General features: G+C 50.2%; 16 non-coding genes across 16 annotated transcripts; 13 read left to right on the top strand and 3 right to left on the bottom strand.

Annotated features, from left to right (window-relative positions):
- Positions 1–1,213: 1,213 nt before the first annotated feature.
- On the bottom strand, positions 1,214–1,296 carry TRNAL-CAG (transfer RNA leucine (anticodon CAG)). Its single transcript has one exon. It is a non-coding gene; the product is annotated as a tRNA-Leu (tRNA).
- A 280-nt stretch (positions 1,297–1,576) lies between these two features.
- TRNAF-GAA (transfer RNA phenylalanine (anticodon GAA)) lies at positions 1,577–1,649 on the top strand. Its single transcript has one exon. It is a non-coding gene; the product is annotated as a tRNA-Phe (tRNA).
- A 1,074-nt stretch (positions 1,650–2,723) lies between these two features.
- TRNAF-GAA (transfer RNA phenylalanine (anticodon GAA)) lies at positions 2,724–2,796 on the top strand. Its single transcript has one exon. It is a non-coding gene; the product is annotated as a tRNA-Phe (tRNA).
- Positions 2,797–3,870: 1,074 nt separating this feature from the next.
- On the top strand, positions 3,871–3,943 carry TRNAF-GAA (transfer RNA phenylalanine (anticodon GAA)). Its single transcript has one exon. It is a non-coding gene; the product is annotated as a tRNA-Phe (tRNA).
- A 1,074-nt stretch (positions 3,944–5,017) lies between these two features.
- TRNAF-GAA (transfer RNA phenylalanine (anticodon GAA)) lies at positions 5,018–5,090 on the top strand. The gene has a single exon. It is a non-coding gene; the product is annotated as a tRNA-Phe (tRNA).
- Positions 5,091–5,261: 171 nt separating this feature from the next.
- On the top strand, positions 5,262–5,334 carry TRNAF-GAA (transfer RNA phenylalanine (anticodon GAA)). Its single transcript has one exon. It is a non-coding gene; the product is annotated as a tRNA-Phe (tRNA).
- A 711-nt stretch (positions 5,335–6,045) lies between these two features.
- TRNAL-CAG (transfer RNA leucine (anticodon CAG)) lies at positions 6,046–6,128 on the bottom strand. The gene has a single exon. It is a non-coding gene; the product is annotated as a tRNA-Leu (tRNA).
- Positions 6,129–6,405: 277 nt separating this feature from the next.
- Positions 6,406–6,478, top strand: TRNAF-GAA (transfer RNA phenylalanine (anticodon GAA)). Its single transcript has one exon. It is a non-coding gene; the product is annotated as a tRNA-Phe (tRNA).
- A 1,075-nt stretch (positions 6,479–7,553) lies between these two features.
- Positions 7,554–7,626, top strand: TRNAF-GAA (transfer RNA phenylalanine (anticodon GAA)). Its single transcript has one exon. It is a non-coding gene; the product is annotated as a tRNA-Phe (tRNA).
- Positions 7,627–8,700: 1,074 nt separating this feature from the next.
- TRNAF-GAA (transfer RNA phenylalanine (anticodon GAA)) lies at positions 8,701–8,773 on the top strand. Its single transcript has one exon. It is a non-coding gene; the product is annotated as a tRNA-Phe (tRNA).
- A 3,604-nt stretch (positions 8,774–12,377) lies between these two features.
- On the top strand, positions 12,378–12,450 carry TRNAF-GAA (transfer RNA phenylalanine (anticodon GAA)). Its single transcript has one exon. It is a non-coding gene; the product is annotated as a tRNA-Phe (tRNA).
- A 711-nt stretch (positions 12,451–13,161) lies between these two features.
- Positions 13,162–13,244, bottom strand: TRNAL-CAG (transfer RNA leucine (anticodon CAG)). Its single transcript has one exon. It is a non-coding gene; the product is annotated as a tRNA-Leu (tRNA).
- Positions 13,245–13,521: 277 nt separating this feature from the next.
- TRNAF-GAA (transfer RNA phenylalanine (anticodon GAA)) lies at positions 13,522–13,594 on the top strand. The gene has a single exon. It is a non-coding gene; the product is annotated as a tRNA-Phe (tRNA).
- Positions 13,595–14,669: 1,075 nt separating this feature from the next.
- TRNAF-GAA (transfer RNA phenylalanine (anticodon GAA)) lies at positions 14,670–14,742 on the top strand. Its single transcript has one exon. It is a non-coding gene; the product is annotated as a tRNA-Phe (tRNA).
- Positions 14,743–15,817: 1,075 nt separating this feature from the next.
- On the top strand, positions 15,818–15,890 carry TRNAF-GAA (transfer RNA phenylalanine (anticodon GAA)). The gene has a single exon. It is a non-coding gene; the product is annotated as a tRNA-Phe (tRNA).
- A 1,074-nt stretch (positions 15,891–16,964) lies between these two features.
- TRNAF-GAA (transfer RNA phenylalanine (anticodon GAA)) lies at positions 16,965–17,037 on the top strand. The gene has a single exon. It is a non-coding gene; the product is annotated as a tRNA-Phe (tRNA).
- Positions 17,038–19,527: the final 2,490 nt, after the last annotated feature.

The following is a 19,527-nucleotide window of genomic DNA, read 5'->3' as shown; positions in this document are numbered from 1 at the left end:
CTCTTCTACTCGGCAACCTCCTAGAAAGGAGATAGTTAAGTAAAGAGAAAGACAAAGCCCGCGCTTCAGTCCACTGTCAGAAGTGGGATCGAACCCACGCCTCCAGAGGAGACTGCGACCTGAACGCAGCGCCTTAGACCGCTCGGCCATCCTGACAACCTGTCTGCAAGCTAGTGTACTTTTCCAAACAGAACTATTCTACTCCTTAAGCCTTAGCGGGAGAACTTCTCCAAAGGAAAAACCATGACCGTCATTGGGTGTATATTACAATCTTGTGTACTACCCAAGCAAGGGTCAGGAAGACACGTGTGACTGCCCAGCTCCATGCTTGTGGCTCCTCAGCTCTTGGTAGCTCCAGATAGTACTTTGGGAGAAGTGCTGTACTACAGTTTGTACCCCTCCCGTGGAAGGCCATTGGCCACCGGGCACTCAGGAGGCCGAAATAGCTCAGTTGGGAGAGCGTTAGACTGAAGATCTAAAGGTCCCTGGTTCGGTTTCGGCAGGTGCTTTTTTAGGTACGCATCAACTAAAGTAATGAGATTCGTTCCCATCTTTCCTTCAAAATGGCCTGTCCTCGGCTTGTGTGCCGTTTTACCACTCGGCAGCACTGGCCTGGTTGGAGCTGAGCTGCAGTTCCAGGAGCAAACTGGTATGGTGGAAGAAAGCAGCTGACTAGCATTGCCCAGCTGGCCTAAACAATATTGCTCATGGGCACCATTCTTCAGTCTGCCTTCACCGGTCCTTGAAATTGAAGAAATGTGTAATGCACGCAGGCACGCTGGCATCATCCATCAGACGGCAGCAGACCGGAGCAGTCACGTCTGGCTGCAGTGAAAGATAAACCCCTGCCCCCATGAGGCTTCACCAGTGCGTAAAAGCGATAGGAACATTGAGGATACAGCTCAGATGTTTGGAGTTTTGAGAGCTTAGGCAATTTACGGCAAAGGCCAGGCGTTGCATGGCAGCGAAGAGGAATTTAAAAATTCAGCTTACAGTCCATCAGAACGATGTAGGGTTTCTTGGAGGTGGTGGGATTTTAGAAGCTCTTTGAATAAGGGTTTGGTGAGGCTCAGAAAAGAACACCCTTGCTCTGGAGATTCCCTGAAAGAACCTGCGCTATCAAATTATGTTTTTCTACGCTCTTCTACTCGGCAACCTCCTAGAAAGGAGATAGTTAAGTAAAGAGAAAGACAAAGCCCGCGCTTCAGAACACTGTCAGAAGTGGGATTCGAACCCACGCCTCCAGAGGAGACTGCGACCTGAACGCAGCGCCTTAGACCGCTCGGCCATCCTGACAACCTGTCGGCAAGATAGTGTACTTTTCCAAACAGAACTATTCTACTCCTTAAGCCTTAGCGGGAGAACTTCTCCAAAGGAAAAACCATGACCGTCATTGGGTGTATATTACAATCTTGTGTACTACCCAAGCAAGGGTCAGGAAGACACGTGTGACTGCCCAGCTCCATGCTTGTGGCTCCTCAGCTCTTGGCAGCTCCAGATAGTACTTTGGGAGAAGTGCTGTACTACAGTTTGTACCCCTCCCGTGGAAGGCCATTGGCCACCGGGCACTCAGGAGGCCGAAATAGCTCAGTTGGGAGAGCGTTAGACTGAAGATCTAAAGGTCCCTGGTTCGATCCCGGGTTTCGGCAGGTGCTTTTTTTAGGTACGCATCAACTAAAGTAATGAGATTCGTTCCCGTCTTTCCTCCAAAATGGCCTGTCCTCGGCTTGTGTGCCGTTTTACCACTCGGCAGCACTGGCCTGGTTGGAGCTGAGCTGCAGTTCCAGGAGCAAACTGGTATGGTGGAAGAAAGCAGCTAACTAGCATTGCCCAGCTGGCCTAAACAATATTGCTCATGGGCACCATTCTTCAGTCTGCCTTCACCGGTCCTTGAAATTAAAGAAATGTGTAATGCACGCAGGCACGCTGGCATCATCCATCAGACGGCAGCAGACAGGAGCAGTCACGTCTGGCTGCAGTGAAAGATAAACCCCTGCCCCCATGAGGCTTCACCAGTGCGTAAAAGCGCCAGGAACATTGAGGATACAGCTCAGATGTTTGGAGTTTTGAGAGCTTAGGCAATTTACGGCAAAGGCCAGGCGTTGCATGGCAGCGAAGAGGAATTTAAAAATTCAGCTTACAGTCCATCAGAACGATGTAGGGTTTCTTGGGGTGGTGGGATTTTAGAAGCTCTTTGAATAAGGGTTTGGTGAGGCTCAGAAAAGAACACCCTTGCTCTGGAGATTCCCTGAAAGAACCTGCGCTATCAAATTCTGTTTTTCTACGCTCTTCTACTCGGCAACCTCCTAGAAAGGAGATAGTTAAGTAAAGAGAAAGACAAAGCCCGCGCTTCAGTCCACTGTCAGAAGCGGGATTCGAACCCACGCCTCCAGAGGAGACTGCGACCTGAACGCAGCGCCTTAGACCGCTCGGCCATCCTGACAACCTATAGGCAAGGTAGTGTACTTTTCCAAACAGAACTATTCTACTCCTTAAGCCTTAGCGGGAGAACTTCTCCAAAGGAAAAACCATGACCGTCATTGGGTGTATATTACAATCTTGTGTACTACCCAAGCAAGGGTCAGGAAGACACGTGTGACTGCCCAGCTCCATGCTTGTGGCTCCTCAGCTCTTGGTAGCTCCAGATAGTACTTTGGGAGAAGTGCTGTACTACAGTTTGTACCCCTCCCGTGGAAGGCCATTGGCCACCTGGCACTCAGGAGGCCGAAATAGCTCAGTTGGGAGAGCGTTAGACTGAAGATCTAAAGGTCCCTGGTTCGATCCCGGGTTTCGGCAGGTGCTTTTTTACTTACGCATCAACTAAAGTAATGAGATTCGTTCCCGTCTTTCCTCCAAAATGGCCTGTCCTCGGCTTGTGTGCCGTTTTACCACTCGGCAGCACTGGCCTGGTTGGAGCTGAGCTGCAGTTCCAGGAGCAAACTGATATGGTGGAAGAAAGCAGCTAACTAGCATTGCCCAGCTGGCCTAAACAATATTGCTCATGGGCACCATTCTTCAGTCTGCCTTCACCGGTCCTTGAAATTGAAGAAATGTGTAATGCACGCAGGCACGCTGGCATCATCCATCAGACGGCAGCAGACAGGAGCAGTCACGTCTGGCTGCAGTGAAAGATAAACCCCTGCCCCCATGAGGCTTCACCAGTGCGTAAAAGCGCCAGGAACATTGAGGATACAGCTCAGATGTTTGGAGTTTTGAGAGCTTAGGCAATTTACGGCAAAGGCCAGGCGTTGCATGGCAGCGAAGAGGAATTTAAAAATTCAGCTTACAGTCCATCAGAACGATGTAGGGTTTCTTGGAGGTGGTGGGATTTTAGAAGCTCTTTGAATAAGGGTTTGGTGAGGCTCAGAAAAGAAGACCCTTGCTCTGGAGATTCCCTGAAAGAACCTGCGCTATCAAATTCTGTTTTTCTACGCTCTTCTACTCGGCAACCTCCTAGAAAGGAGATAGTTAAGTAAAGAGAAAGACAAAGCCCGCGCTTCAGTCCACTGTCAGAAGCGGGATTCGAACCCACGCCTCCAGAGGAGACTGCGACCTGAACGCAGCGCCTTAGACCGCTCGGCCATCCTGATAACCTGTCTGCAAGCTAGTGTACTTTTCCAAACAGAACTATTCTACTCCTTAAGCCTTAGCGGGAGAACTTCTCCAAAGGAAAAACCATGACCGTCATTGGGTGTATATTACAATCTTGTGTACTACCCAAGCAAGGGTCAGGAAGACACGTGTGACTGCCCAGCTCCATGCTTGTGGCTCCTCAGCTCTTGGTAGCTCCAGATAGTACTTTGGGAGAAGTGCTGTACTACAGTTTGTACCCCTCCCGTGGAAGGCCATTGGCCACCGGGCACTCAGGAGGCCGAAATAGCTCAGTTGGGAGAGCGTTAGACTGAAGATCTAAAGGTCCCTGGTTCGATCCCGGGTTTCGGCAGGTGCTTTTTTACTTACGCATCAACTAAAGTAATGAGATTCGTTCCCGTCTTTCCTCCAAAATGGCCTGTCCTCGGCTTGTGTGCCGTTTTACCACTCGGCAGCACTGGCCTGGTTGGAGCTGAGCTGCAGTTCCAGGAGCAAACTGGTATGGTGGAAGAAAGCAGCTAACTAGCATTGCCCAGCTGGCCTAAACAATATTGCTCATGGGCACCATTCTTCAGTCTGCCTTCACCGGTCCTTGAAATTGAAGAAATGTGTAATGCACGCAGGCACGCTGGCATCATCCATCAGACGGCAGCAGACAGGAGCAGTCACGTCTGGCTGCAGTGAAAGATAAACCCCTGCCCCCATGAGGCTTCACCAGTGCGTAAAAGCGCCAGGAACATTGAGGATACAGCTCAGATGTTTGGAGTTTTGAGAGCTTAGGCAATTTACGGCAAAGGCCAGGCGTTGCATGGCAGCGAAGAGGAATTTAAACATTCAGCTTACAGTCCATCAGAACGATGTAGGGTTTCTTGGAGGTGGTGGGATTTTAGAAGCTCTTTGAATAAGGGTTTGGTGAGGCTCAGAAAAGAAGACCCTTGCTCTGGAGATTCCCTGAAAGAACCTGCGCTATCAAATTCTGTTTTTCTACGCTCTTCTACTCGGCAACCTCCTAGAAAGGAGATAGTTAAGTAAAGAGAAAGACAAAGCCCGCGCTTCAGTCCACTGTTAGAAGCGGGATTCGAACCCACGCCTCCAGAGGAGACTGCGACCTGAACGCAGCGCCTTAGACCGCTCGGCCATCCTGACAACCTGTCTGCAAGGTCGTGTACTTTTCCAAACAGAACTATTCTACTCCTTAAGCCTTAGCGGGAGAACTTCTCCAAAGGAAAAACCATGACCGTCATTGGGTGTATATTACAATCTTGTGTACTACCCAAGCAAGGGTCAGGAAGACACGTGTGACTGCCCAGCTCCATGCTTGTGGCTCCTCAGCTCTTGGTAGCTCCAGATAGTACTTTGGGAGAAGTGCTGTACTACAGTTTGTACCCCTCCCGTGGAAGGCCATTGGCCACCGGGCACTCAGGAGGCCGAAATAGCTCAGTTGGGAGAGCGTTAGACTGAAGATCTAAAGGTCCCTGGTTCGATCCCGGGTTTCGGCAGGTGCTTTTTTACTTACGCATCAACTAAAGTAATGAGATTCGTTCCCGTCTTTCCTCCAAAATGGCCTGTCCTCGGCTTGTGTGCCGTTTTACCACTCGGCAGTCCATCAGTGCTGTACTACAGTTTGTACCCCTCCCGTGGAAGGCCATTGGCCACCGGGCACTCAGGAGGCCGAAATAGCTCAGTTGGGAGAGCGTTAGACTGAAGATCTAAAGGTCCCTGGTTCGATCCCGGGTTTCGGCAGGGGCTTTTTTAGGTACGCATCAACTAAAGTAATGAGATTCGTTCCCGTCTTTCCTCCAAAATGGCCTGTCCTCGGCTTGTGTGCCGTTTTACCACTCGGCAGCACTGGCCTGGTTGGAGCTGAGCTGCAGTTCCAGGAGCAAACTGGTATGGTGGAAGAAAGCAGCTAACTAGCATTGCCCAGCTGGCCTAAACAATATTGCTCATGGGCACCATTCTTCAGTCTGCCTTCACCGGTCCTTGAAATTGAAGAAATGTGTAATGCACGCAGGCACGCTGGCATCATCCATCAGACGGCAGCAGACAGGAGCAGTCACGTCTGGCTGCAGTGAAAGATAAACCCCTGCCCCCATGAGGCTTCACCAGTGCGTAAAAGCGCCAGGAACATTGAGGATACAGCTCAGATGTTTGGAGTTTTGAGAGCTTAGGCAATTTACGGCAAAGGCCAGGCGTTGCATGGCAGCGAAGAGGAATTTAAAAATTCAGCTTACAGTCCATCAGAACGATGTAGGGTTTCTTGGAGGTGGTGGGATTTTAGAAGCTCTTTGAATAAGGGTTTGGTGAGGCTCAGAAAAGAACACCCTTGCTCTGGAGATTCCCTGAAAGAACCTGCGCTATCAAATTCTGTTTTTCTACGCTCTTCTACTCGGCAACCTCCTAGAAAGGAGATAGTTAAGTAAAGAGAAAGACAAAGCCCGCGCTTCAGAACACTGTCAGAAGTGGGATTCGAACCCACGCCTCCAGAGGAGACTGCGACCTGAACGCAGCGCCTTAGACCGCTCGGCCATCCTGACAACCTGTCAGCAAAGTGTACTTTTCCAAACAGAACTATTCTACTCCTTAAGCCTTAGCGGGAGAACTTCTCCAAAGGAAAAACCATGACCGTCATTGGGTGTATATTACAATCTTGTGTACTACCCAAGCAAGGGTCAGGAAGACACGTGTGACTGCCCAGCTCCATGCTTGTGGCTCCTCAGCTCTTGGCAGCTCCAGATAGTACTTTGGGAGAAGTGCTGTACTACAGTTTGTACCCCTCCCGTGGAAGGCCATTGGCCACCGGGCACTCAGGAGGCCGAAATAGCTCAGTTGGGAGAGCGTTAGACTGAAGATCTAAAGGTCCCTGGTTCGATCCCGGGTTTCGGCAGGTGCTTTTTTTAGGTACGCATCAACTAAAGTAATGAGATTCGTTCCCGTCTTTCCTCCAAAATGGCCTGTCCTCGGCTTGTGTGCCGTTTTACCACTCGGCAGCACTGGCCTGGTTGGAGCTGAGCTGCAGTTCCAGGAGCAAACTGGTATGGTGGAAGAAAGCAGCTAACTAGCATTGCCCAGCTGGCCTAAACAATATTGCTCATGGGCACCATTCTTCAGTCTGCCTTCACCGGTCCTTGAAATTAAAGAAATGTGTAATGCACGCAGGCACGCTGGCATCATCCATCAGACGGCAGCAGACAGGAGCAGTCACGTCTGGCTGCAGTGAAAGATAAACCCCTGCCCCCATGAGGCTTCACCAGTGCGTAAAAGCGCCAGGAACATTGAGGATACAGCTCAGATGTTTGGAGTTTTGAGAGCTTAGGCAATTTACGGCAAAGGCCAGGCGTTGCATGGCAGCGAAGAGGAATTTAAAAATTCAGCTTACAGTCCATCAGAACGATATAGGGTTTCTTGGAGGTGGTGGGATTTTAGAAGCTCTTTGAATAAGGGTTTGGTGAGGCTCAGAAAAGAACACCCTTGCTCTGGAGATTCCCTGAAAGAACCTGCGCTATCAAATTCTGTTTTTCTACGCTCTTCTACTCGGCAACCTCCTAGAAAGGAGATAGTTAAGTAAAGAGAAAGACAAAGCCCGCGCTTCAGTCCACTGTCAGACGTGGGATTCGAACCCACGCCTCCAGAGGAGACTGCGACCTGAACGCAGCGCCTTAGACAGCTCGGCCATCCTGACAACCTATAGGCAAGGTAGTGTACTTTTCCAAACAGAACTATTCTACTCCTTAAGCCTTAGCGGGAGAACTTCTCCAAAGGAAAAACCATGACCGTCATTGGGTGTATATTACAATCTTGTGTACTACCCAAGCAAGGGTCAGGAAGACACGTGTGACTGCCCAGCTCCATGCTTGTGGCTCCTCAGCTCTTGGTAGCTCCAGATAGTACTTTGGGAGAAGTGCTGTACTACAGTTTGTACCCCTCCCGTGGAAGGCCATTGGCCACCGGGCACTCAGGAGGCCGAAATAGCTCAGTTGGGAGAGCGTTAGACTGAAGATCTAAAGGTCCCTGGTTCGATCCCGGGTTTCGGCAGGTGCTTTTTTAGGTACGCATCAACTAAAGTAATGAGATTCGTTCCCGTCTTTCCTCCAAAATGGCCTGTCCTCGGCTTGTGTGCCGTTTTACCACTCGGCAGCACTGGCCTGGTTGGAGCTGAGCTGCAGTTCCAGGAGCAAACTGGTATGGTGGAAGAAAGCAGCTAACTAGCATTGCCCAGCTGGCCTAAACAATATTGCTCATGGGCACCATTCTTCAGTCTGCCTTCACCGGTCCTTGAAATTGAAGAAATGTGTAATGCACGCAGGCACGCTGGCATCATCCATCAGACGGCAGCAGACAGGAGCAGTCACGTCTGGCTGCAGTGAAAGATAAACCCCTGCCCCCATGAGGCTTCACCAGTGCGTAAAAGCGCCAGGAACATTGAGGATACAGCTCAGATGTTTGGAGTTTTGAGAGCTTAGGCAATTTACGGCAAAGGCCAGGCGTTGCATGGCAGCGAAGAGGAATTTAAAAATTCAGCTTACAGTCCATCAGAACGATGTAGGGTTTCTTGGAGGTGGTGGGATTTTAGAAGCTCTTTGAATAAGGGTTTGGTGAGGCTCAGAAAAGAAGACCCTTGCTCTGGAGATTCCCTGAAAGAACCTGCGCTATCAAATTCTGTTTTTCTACGCTCTTCTACTCGGCAACCTCCTAGAAAGGAGATAGTTAAGTAAAGAGAAAGACAAAGCCCGCGCTTCAGTCCACTGTCAGAAGCGGGATTCGAACCCACGCCTCCAGAGGAGACTGCGACCTGAACGCAGCGCCTTAGACCGCTCGGCCATCCTGACAACCTGTCTGCAAGGTAGTGTACTTTTCCAAACAGAACTATTCTACTCCTTAAGCCTTAGCGGGAGAACTTCTCCAAAGGAAAAACCATGACCGTCATTGGGTGTATATTACAATCTTGTGTACTACCCAAGCAAGGGTCAGGAAGACACGTGTGACTGCCCAGCTCCATGCTTGTGGCTCCTCAGCTCTTGGTAGCTCCAGATAGTACTTTGGGAGAAGTGCTGTACTACAGTTTGTACCCCTCCCGTGGAAGGCCATTGGCCACCGGGCACTCAGGAGGCCGAAATAGCTCAGTTGGGAGAGCGTTAGACTGAAGATCTAAAGGTCCCTGGTTCGATCCCGGGTTTCGGCAGGTGCTTTTTTACTTACGCATCAACTAAAGTAATGAGATTCGTTCCCGTCTTTCCTCCAAAATGGCCTGTCCTCGGCTTGTGTGCCGTTTTACCACTCGGCAGCACTGGCCTGGTTGGAGCTGAGCTGCAGTTCCAGGAGCAAACTGGTATGGTGGAAGAAAGCAGCTAACTAGCATTGCCCAGCTGGCCTAAACAATATTGCTCATGGGCACCATTCTTCAGTCTGCCTTCACCGGTCCTTGAAATTGAAGAAATGTGTAATGCACGCAGGCACGCTGGCATCATCCATCAGACGGCAGCAGACAGGAGCAGTCACGTCTGGCTGCAGTGAAAGATAAACCCCTGCCCCCATGAGGCTTCACCAGTGCGTAAAAGCGCCAGGAACATTGAGGATACAGCTCAGATGTTTGGAGTTTTGAGAGCTTAGGCAATTTACGGCAAAGGCCAGGCGTTGCATGGCAGCGAAGAGGAATTTAAAAATTCAGCTTACAGTCCATCAGAACGATGTAGGGTTTCTTGGAGGTGGTGGGATTTTAGAAGCTCTTTGAATAAGGGTTTGGTGAGGCTCAGAAAAGAAGACCCTTGCTCTGGAGATTCCCTGAAAGAACCTGCGCTATCAAATTCTGTTTTTCTACGCTCTTCTACTCGGCAACCTCCTAGAAAGGAGATAGTTAAGTAAAGAGAAAGACAAAGCCCGCGCTTCAGTCCACTGTCAGAAGCGGGATTCGAACCCACGCCTCCAGAGGAGACTGCGACCTGAACGCAGCGCCTTAGACCGCTCGGCCATCCTGATAACCTGTCTGCAAGCTAGTGTACTTTTCCAAACAGAACTATTCTACTCCTTAAGCCTTAGCGGGAGAACTTCTCCAAAGGAAAAACCATGACCGTCATTGGGTGTATATTACAATCTTGTGTACTACCCAAGCAAGGGTCAGGAAGACACGTGTGACTGCCCAGCTCCATGCTTGTGGCTCCTCAGCTCTTGGTAGCTCCAGATAGTACTTTGGGAGAAGTGCTGTACTACAGTTTGTACCCCTCCCGTGGAAGGCCATTGGCCACCGGGCACTCAGGAGGCCAAAATAGCTCAGTTGGGAGAGCGTTAGACTGAAGATCTAAAGGTCCCTGGTTCGATCCCGGGTTTCGGCAGGTGCTTTTTTACTTACGCATCAACTAAAGTAATGAGATTTGTTCCCGTCTTTCCTCCAAAATGGCCTGTCCTCGGCTTGTGTGCCGTTTTACCACTCGGCAGCACTGGCCTGGTTGGAGCTGAGCTGCAGTTCCAGGAGCAAACTGGTATGGTGGAAGAAAGCAGCTAACTAGCATTGCCCAGCTGGCCTAAACAATATTGCTCATGGGCACCATTCTTCAGTCTGCCTTCACCGGTCCTTGAAATTGAAGAAATGTGTAATGCACGCAGGCACGCTGGCATCATCCATCAGACGGCAGCAGACAGGAGCAGTCACGTCTGGCTGCAGTGAAAGATAAACCCCTGCCCCCATGAGGCTTCACCAGTGCGTAAAAGCGCCAGGAACATTGAGGATACAGCTCAGATGTTTAGAGTTTTGAGAGCTTAGGCAATTTACGGCAAAGGCCAGGCGTTGCATGGCAGCGAAGAGGAATTTAAAAATTCAGCTTACAGTCCATCAGAACGATGTAGGGTTTCTTGGAGGTGGTGGGATTTTAGAAGCTCTTTGAATAAGGGTTTGGTGAGGCTCAGAAAAGAACACCCTTGCTCTGGAGATTCCCTGAAAGAACCTGCGCTATCAAATTCTGTTTTTCTACGCTCTTCTACTCGGCAACCTCCTAGAAAGGAGATAGTTAAGTAAAGAGAAAGACAAAGCCCGCGCTTCAGTCCACTGTCAGAAGTGGGATCGAACCCACGCCTCCAGAGGAGACTGCGACCTGAACGCAGCGCCTTAGACCGCTCGGCCATCCTGACAACCTGTCTGCAAGCTAGTGTACTTTTCCAAACAGAACTATTCTACTCCTTAAGCCTTAGCGGGAGAACTTCTCCAAAGGAAAAACCATGACCGTCATTGGGTGTATATTACAATCTTGTGTACTACCCAAGCAAGGGTCAGGAAGACACGTGTGACTGCCCAGCTCCATGCTTGTGGCTCCTCAGCTCTTGGTAGCTCCAGATAGTACTTTGGGAGAAGTGCTGTACTACAGTTTGTACCCCTCCCGTGGAAGGCCATTGGCCACCGGGCACTCAGGAGGCCGAAATAGCTCAGTTGGGAGAGCGTTAGACTGAAGATCTAAAGGTCCCTGGTTCGGTTTCGGCAGGTGCTTTTTTAGGTACGCATCAACTAAAGTAATGAGATTCGTTCCCATCTTTCCTTCAAAATGGCCTGTCCTCGGCTTGTGTGCCGTTTTACCACTCGGCAGCACTGGCCTGGTTGGAGCTGAGCTGCAGTTCCAGGAGCAAACTGGTATGGTGGAAGAAAGCAGCTGACTAGCATTGCCCAGCTGGCCTAAACAATATTGCTCATGGGCACCATTCTTCAGTCTGCCTTCACCGGTCCTTGAAATTGAAGAAATGTGTAATGCACGCAGGCACGCTGGCATCATCCATCAGACGGCAGCAGACCGGAGCAGTCACGTCTGGCTGCAGTGAAAGATAAACCCCTGCCCCCATGAGGCTTCACCAGTGCGTAAAAGCGATAGGAACATTGAGGATACAGCTCAGATGTTTGGAGTTTTGAGAGCTTAGGCAATTTACGGCAAAGGCCAGGCGTTGCATGGCAGCGAAGAGGAATTTAAAAATTCAGCTTACAGTCCATCAGAACGATGTAGGGTTTCTTGGAGGTGGTGGGATTTTAGAAGCTCTTTGAATAAGGGTTTGGTGAGGCTCAGAAAAGAACACCCTTGCTCTGGAGATTCCCTGAAAGAACCTGCGCTATCAAATTCTGTTTTTCTACGCTCTTCTACTCGGCAACCTCCTAGAAAGGAGATAGTTAAGTAAAGAGAAAGACAAAGCCCGCGCTTCAGTCCACTGTTAGAAGCGGGATTCGAACCCACGCCTCCAGAGGAGACTGCGACCTGAACGCAGCGCCTTAGACCGCTCGGCCATCCTGACAACCTGTCTGCAAGGTCGTGTACTTTTCCAAACAGAACTATTCTACTCCTTAAGCCTTAGCGGGAGAACTTCTCCAAAGGAAAAACCATGACCGTCATTGGGTGTATATTACAATCTTGTGTACTACCCAAGCAAGGGTCAGGAAGACACGTGTGACTGCCCAGCTCCATGCTTGTGGCTCCTCAGCTCTTGGTAGCTCCAGATAGTACTTTGGGAGAAGTGCTGTACTACAGTTTGTACCCCTCCCGTGGAAGGCCATTGGCCACCGGGCACTCAGGAGGCCGAAATAGCTCAGTTGGGAGAGCGTTAGACTGAAGATCTAAAGGTCCCTGGGTCGATCCCGGGTTTCGGCAGGTGCTTTTTTACTTACGCATCAACTAAAGTAATGAGATTCGTTCCCGTCTTTCCTCCAAAATGGCCTGTCCTCGGCTTGTGTGCCGTTTTACCACTCGGCAGTCCATCAGTGCTGTACTACAGTTTGTACCCCTCCCGTGGAGAGCCATTGGCCACCGGGCACTCAGGAGGCCGAAATAGCTCAGTTGGGAGAGCGTTAGACTGAAGATCTAAAGGTCCCTGGTTCGATCCCGGGTTTCGGCAGGGGCTTTTTTAGGTACGCATCAACTAAAGTAATGAGATTCGTTCCCGTCTTTCCTCCAAAATGGCCTGTCCTCGGCTTGTGTGCCGTTTTACCACTCGGCAGCACTGGCCTGGTTGGAGCTGAGCTGCAGTTCCAGGAGCAAACTGGTATGGTGGAAGAAAGCAGCTAACTAGCATTGCCCAGCTGGCCTAAACAATATTGCTCATGGGCACCATTCTTCAGTCTGCCTTCACCGGTCCTTGAAATTGAAGAAATGTGTAATGCACGCAGGCACGCTGGCATCATCCATCAGACGGCAGCAGACAGGAGCAGTCACGTCTGGCTGCAGTGAAAGATAAACCCCTGCCCCCATGAGGCTTCACCAGTGCGTAAAAGCGCCAGGAACATTGAGGATACAGCTCAGATGTTTAGAGTTTTGAGAGCTTAGGCAATTTACGGCAAAGGCCAGGCGTTGCATGGCAGCGAAGAGGAATTTAAAAATTCAGCTTACAGTCCATCAGAACGATGTAGGGTTTCTTGGAGGTGGTGGGATTTTAGAAGCTCTTTGAATAAGGGTTTGGTGAGGCTCAGAAAAGAACACCCTTGCTCTGGAGATTCCCTGAAAGAACCTGCGCTATCAAATTCTGTTTTTCTACGCTCTTCTACTCGGCAACCTCCTAGAAAGGAGATAGTTAAGTAAAGAGAAAGACAAAGCCCGCGCTTCAGAACACTGTCAGAAGTGGGATTCGAACCCACGCCTCCAGAGGAGACTGCGACCTGAACGCAGCGCCTTAGACCGCTCGGCCATCCTGACAACCTGTCAGCATAGTGTACTTTTCCAAACAGAACTATTCTACTCCTTAAGCCTTAGCGGGAGAACTTCTCCAAAGGAAAAACCATGACCGTCATTGGGTGTATATTACAATCTTGTGTACTACCCAAGCAAGGGTCAGGAAGACACGTGTGACTGCCCAGCTCCATGCTTGTGGCTCCTCAGCTCTTGGCAGCTCCAGATAGTACTTTGGGAGAAGTGCTGTACTACAGTTTGTACCCCTCCCGTGGAAGGCCATTGGCCACCGGGCACTCAGGAGGCCGAAATAGCTCAGTTGGGAGAGCGTTAGACTGAAGATCTAAAGGTCCCTGGTTCGATCCCGGGTTTCGGCAGGTGCTTTTTTTAGGTACGCATCAACTAAAGTAATGAGATTCGTTCCCGTCTTTCCTCCAAAATGGCCTGTCCTCGGCTTGTGTGCCGTTTTACCACTCGGCAGCACTGGCCTGGTTGGAGCTGAGCTGCAGTTCCAGGAGCAAACTGGTATGGTGGAAGAAAGCAGCTAACTAGCATTGCCCAGCTGGCCTAAACAATATTGCTCATGGGCACCATTCTTCAGTCTGCCTTCACCGGTCCTTGAAATTAAAGAAATGTGTAATGCACGCAGGCACGCTGGCATCATCCATCAGACGGCAGCAGACAGGAGCAGTCACGTCTGGCTGCAGTGAAAGATAAACCCCTGCCCCCATGAGGCTTCACCAGTGCGTAAAAGCGCCAGGAACATTGAGGATACAGCTCAGATGTTTGGAGTTTTGAGAGCTTAGGCAATTTACGGCAAAGGCCAGGCGTTGCATGGCAGCGAAGAGGAATTTAAAAATTCAGCTTACAGTCCATCAGAACGATATAGGGTTTCTTGGAGGTGGTGGGATTTTAGAAGCTCTTTGAATAAGGGTTTGGTGAGGCTCAGAAAAGAACACCCTTGCTCTGGAGATTCCCTGAAAGAACCTGCGCTATCAAATTCTGTTTTTCTACGCTCTTCTACTCGGCAACCTCCTAGAAAGGAGATAGTTAAGTAAAGAGAAAGACAAAGCCCGCGCTTCAGTCCACTGTCAGACGTGGGATTCGAACCCACGCCTCCAGAGGAGACTGCGACCTGAACGCAGCGCCTTAGACAGCTCGGCCATCCTGACAACCTATAGGCAAGGTAGTGTACTTTTCCAAACAGAACTATTCTACTCCTTAAGCCTTAGCGGGAGAACTTCTCCAAAGGAAAAACCATGACCGTCATTGGGTGTATATTACAATCTTGTGTACTACCCAAGCAAGGGTCAGGAAGACACGTGTGACTGCCCAGCTCCATGCTTGTGGCTCCTCAGCTCTTGGTAGCTCCAGATAGTACTTTGGGAGAAGTGCTGTACTACAGTTTGTACCCCTCCCGTGGAAGGCCATTGGCCACCGGGCACTCAGGAGGCCGAAATAGCTCAGTTGGGAGAGCGTTAGACTGAAGATCTAAAGGTCCCTGGTTCGATCCCGGGTTTCGGCAGGTGCTTTTTTTAGGTACGCATCAACTAAAGTAATGAGATTCGTTCCCGTCTTTCCTCCAAAATGGCCTGTCCTCGGCTTGTGTGCCGTTTTACCACTCGGCAGCACTGGCCTGGTTGGAGCTGAGCTGCAGTTCCAGGAGCAAACTGGTATGGTGGAAGAAAGCAGCTAACTAGCATTGCCCAGCTGGCCTAAACAATATTGCTCATGGGCACCATTCTTCAGTCTGCCTTCACCGGTCCTTGAAATTAAAGAAATGTGTAATGCACGCAGGCACGCTGGCATCATCCATCAGACGGCAGCAGACAGGAGCAGTCACGTCTGGCTGCAGTGAAAGATAAACCCCTGCCCCCATGAGGCTTCACCAGTGCGTAAAAGCGCCAGGAACATTGAGGATACAGCTCAGATGTTTGGAGTTTTGAGAGCTTAGGCAATTTACGGCAAAGGCCAGGCGTTGCATGGCAGCGAAGAGGAATTTAAAAATTCAGCTTACAGTCCATCAGAACGATATAGGGTTTCTTGGAGGTGGTGGGATTTTAGAAGCTCTTTGAATAAGGGTTTGGTGAGGCTCAGAAAAGAACACCCTTGCTCTGGAGATTCCCTGAAAGAACCTGCGCTATCAAATTCTGTTTTTCTACGCTCTTCTACTCGACAACCTCCTAGAAAGGAGATAGTTAAGTAAAGAGAAAGACAAAGCCCGCACTTCAGTCCACTGTCAGACGTGGGATTCAAACCCACGCCTCCAGAGGAGACTGCGACCTGAACGCAGCGCCTTAGACAGCTCGGCCATCCTGACAACCTATAGGCAAGGTAGTGTACTTTTCCAAACAGAACTATTCTACTCCTTAAGCCTTAGCGGGAGAACTTCTCCAAAGGAAAAACCATGACCGTCATTGGGTGTATATTACAATCTTGTGTACTACCCAAGCAAGGGTCAGGAAGACACGTGTGACTGCCCAGCTCCATGCTTGTGGCTCCTCAGCTCTTGGTAGCTCCAGATAGTACTTTGGGAGAAGTGCTGTACTACAGTTTGTACCCCTCCCGTGGAAGGCCATTGGCCACCGGGCACTCAGGAGGCCGAAATAGCTCAGTTGGGAGAGCGTTAGACTGAAGATCTAAAGGTCCCTGGTTCGATCCCGGGTTTCGGCAGGTGCTTTTTTAGGTACGCATCAACTAAAGTAATGAGATTCGTTCCCGTCTTTCCTCCAAAATGGCCTGTCCTCGGCTTGTGTGCCGTTTTACCACTCGGCAGCACTGGCCTGGTTGGAGCTGAGCTGCAGTTCCAGGAGCAAACTGGTATGGTGGAAGAAAGCAGCTAACTAGCATTGCCCAGCTGGCCTAAACAATATTGCTCATGGGCACCATTCTTCAGTCTGCCTTCACCGGTCCTTGAAATTGAAGAAATGTGTAATGCACGCAGGCACGCTGGCATCATCCATCAGACGGCAGCAGACAGGAGCAGTCACGTCTGGCTGCAGTGAAAGATAAACCCCTGCCCCCATGAGGCTTCACCAGTGCGTAAAAGCGCCAGGAACATTGAGGATACAGCTCAGATGTTTGGAGTTTTGAGAGCTTAGGCAATTTACGGCAAAGGCCAGGCGTTGCATGGCAGCGAAGAGGAATTTAAAAATTCAGCTTACAGTCCATCAGAACGATGTAGGGTTTCTTGGAGGTGGTGGGATTTTAGAAGCTCTTTGAATAAGGGTTTGGTGAGGCTCAGAAAAGAAGACCCTTGCTCTGGAGATTCCCTGAAAGAACCTGCGCTATCAAATTCTGTTTTTCTACGCTCTTCTACTCGGCAACCTCCTAGAAAGGAGATAGTTAAGTAAAGAGAAAGACAAAGCCCGCGCTTCAGTCCACTGTCAGAAGCGGGATTCGAACCCACGCCTCCAGAGGAGACTGCGACCTGAACGCAGCGCCTTAGACCGCTCGGCCATCCTGACAACCTGTCTGCAAGGTAGTGTACTTTTCCAAACAGAACTATTCTACTCCTTAAGCCTTAGCGGGAGAACTTCTCCAAAGGAAAAACCATGACCGTCATTGGGTGTATATTACAATCTTGTGTACTACCCAAGCAAGGGTCAGGAAGACACGTGTGACTGCCCAGCTCCATGCTTGTGGCTCCTCAGCTCTTGGTAGCTCCAGATAGTACTTTGGGAGAAGTGCTGTACTACAGTTTGTACCCCTCCCGTGGAAGGCCATTGGCCACCGGGCACTCAGGAGGCCGAAATAGCTCAGTTGGGAGAGCGTTAGACTGAAGATCTAAAGGTCCCTGGTTCGATCCCGGGTTTCGGCAGGTGCTTTTTTACTTACGCATCAACTAAAGTAATGAGATTCGTTCCCGTCTTTCCTCCAAAATGGCCTGTCCTCGGCTTGTGTGCCGTTTTACCACTCGGCAGCACTGGCCTGGTTGGAGCTGAGCTGCAGTTCCAGGAGCAAACTGGTATGGTGGAAGAAAGCAGCTAACTAGCATTGCCCAGCTGGCCTAAACAATATTGCTCATGGGCACCATTCTTCAGTCTGCCTTCACCGGTCCTTGAAATTGAAGAAATGTGTAATGCACGCAGGCACGCTGGCATCATCCATCAGACGGCAGCAGACAGGAGCAGTCACGTCTGGCTGCAGTGAAAGATAAACCCCTGCCCCCATGAGGCTTCACCAGTGCGTAAAAGCGCCAGGAACATTGAGGATACAGCTCAGATGTTTAGAGTTTTGAGAGCTTAGGCAATTTACGGCAAAGGCCAGGCGTTGCATGGCAGCGAAGAGGAATTTAAAAATTCAGCTTACAGTCCATCAGAACGATGTAGGGTTTCTTGGAGGTGGTGGGATTTTAGAAGCTCTTTGAATAAGGGTTTGGTGAGGCTCAGAAAAGAACACCCTTGCTCTGGAGATTCCCTGAAAGAACCTGCGCTATCAAATTCTGTTTTTCTACGCTCTTCTACTCGGCAACCTCCTAGAAAGGAGATAGTTAAGTAAAGAGAAAGACAAAGCCCGCGCTTCAGTCCACTGTCAGAAGTGGGATCGAACCCACGCCTCCAGAGGAGACTGCGACCTGAACGCAGCGCCTTAGACCGCTCGGCCATCCTGACAACCTGTCTGCAAGCTAGTGTACTTTTCCAAACAGAACTATTCTACTCCTTAAGCCTTAGCGGGAGAACTTCTCCAAAGGAAAAACCATGACCGTCATTGGGTGTATATTACAATCTTGTGTACTACCCAAGCAAGGGTCAGGAAGACACGTGTGACTGCCCAGCTCCATGCTTGTGGCTCCTCAGCTCTTGGTAGCTCCAGATAGTACTTTGGGAGAAGTGCTGTACTACAGTTTGTACCCCTCCCGTGGAAGGCCATTGGCCACCGGGCACTCAGGAGGCCGAAATAGCTCAGTTGGGAGAGCGTTAGACTGAAGATCTAAAGGTCCCTGGTTCGGTTTCGGCAGGTGCTTTTTTAGGTACGCATCAACTAAAGTAATGAGATTCGTTCCCATCTTTCCTTCAAAATGGCCTGTCCTCGGCTTGTGTGCCGTTTTACCACTCGGCAGCACTGGCCTGGTTGGAGCTGAGCTGCAGTTCCAGGAGCAAACTGGTATGGTGGAAGAAAGCAGCTGACTAGCATTGCCCAGCTGGCCTAAACAATATTGCTCATGGGCACCATTCTTCAGTCTGCCTTCACCGGTCCTTGAAATTGAAGAAATGTGTAATGCACGCAGGCACGCTGGCATCATCCATCAGACGGCAGCAGACCGGAGCAGTCACGTCTGGCTGCAGTGAAAGATAAACCCCTGCCCCCATGAGGCTTCACCAGTGCGTAAAAGCGATAGGAACATTGAGGATACAGCTCAGATGTTTGGAGTTTTGAGAGCTTAGGCAATTTACGGCAAAGGCCAGGCGTTGCATGGCAGCGAAGAGGAATTTAAAAATTCAGCTTACAGTCCATCAGAACGATGTAGGGTTTCTTGGAGGTGGTGGGATTTTAGAAGCTCTTTGAATAAGGGTTTGGTGAGGCTCAGAAAAGAACACCCTTGCTCTGGAGATTCCCTGAAAGAACCTGCGCTATCAAATTCTGTTTTTCTACGCTCTTCTACTCGGCAACCTCCTAGAAAGGAGATAGTTAAGTAAAGAGAAAGACAAAGCCCGCGCTTCAGTCCACTGTCAGAAGTGGGATCGAACCCACGCCTCCAGAGGAGACTGCGACCTGAACGCAGCGCCTTAGACCGCTCGGCCATCCTGACAACCTGTCTGCAAGCTAGTGTACTTTTCCAAACAGAACTATTCTACTCCTTAAGCCTTAGCGGGAGAACTTCTCCAAAGGAAAAACCATGACCGTCATTGGGTGTATATTACAATCTTGTGTACTACCCAAGCAAGGGTCAGGAAGACACGTGTGACTGCCCAGCTCCATGCTTGTGGCTCCTCAGCTCTTGGTAGCTCCAGATAGTACTTTGGGAGAAGTGCTGTACTACAGTTTGTACCCCTCCCGTGGAAGGCCATTGGCCACCGGGCACTCAGGAGGCCGAAATAGCTCAGTTGGGAGAGCGTTAGACTGAAGATCTAAAGGTCCCTGGTTCGGTTTCGGCAGGTGCTTTTTTAGGTACGCATCAACTAAAGTAATGAGATTCGTTCCCATCTTTCCTTCAAAATGGCCTGTCCTCGGCTTGTGTGCCGTTTTACCACTCGGCAGCACTGGCCTGGTTGGAGCTGAGCTGCAGTTCCAGGAGCAAACTGGTATGGTGGAAGAAAGCAGCTGACTAGCATTGCCCAGCTGGCCTAAACAATATTGCTCATGGGCA

Source organism: Dendropsophus ebraccatus, chromosome 4 (assembly GCF_027789765.1).
Source record: "Dendropsophus ebraccatus isolate aDenEbr1 chromosome 4, aDenEbr1.pat, whole genome shotgun sequence".
NCBI classification, from domain to species: Eukaryota; Metazoa; Chordata; class Amphibia; order Anura; family Hylidae; genus Dendropsophus; species Dendropsophus ebraccatus.
The sequence above is the reverse complement of the archived record's forward strand: the minus strand, read 5'-3'. Positions and strand labels throughout refer to the sequence as shown.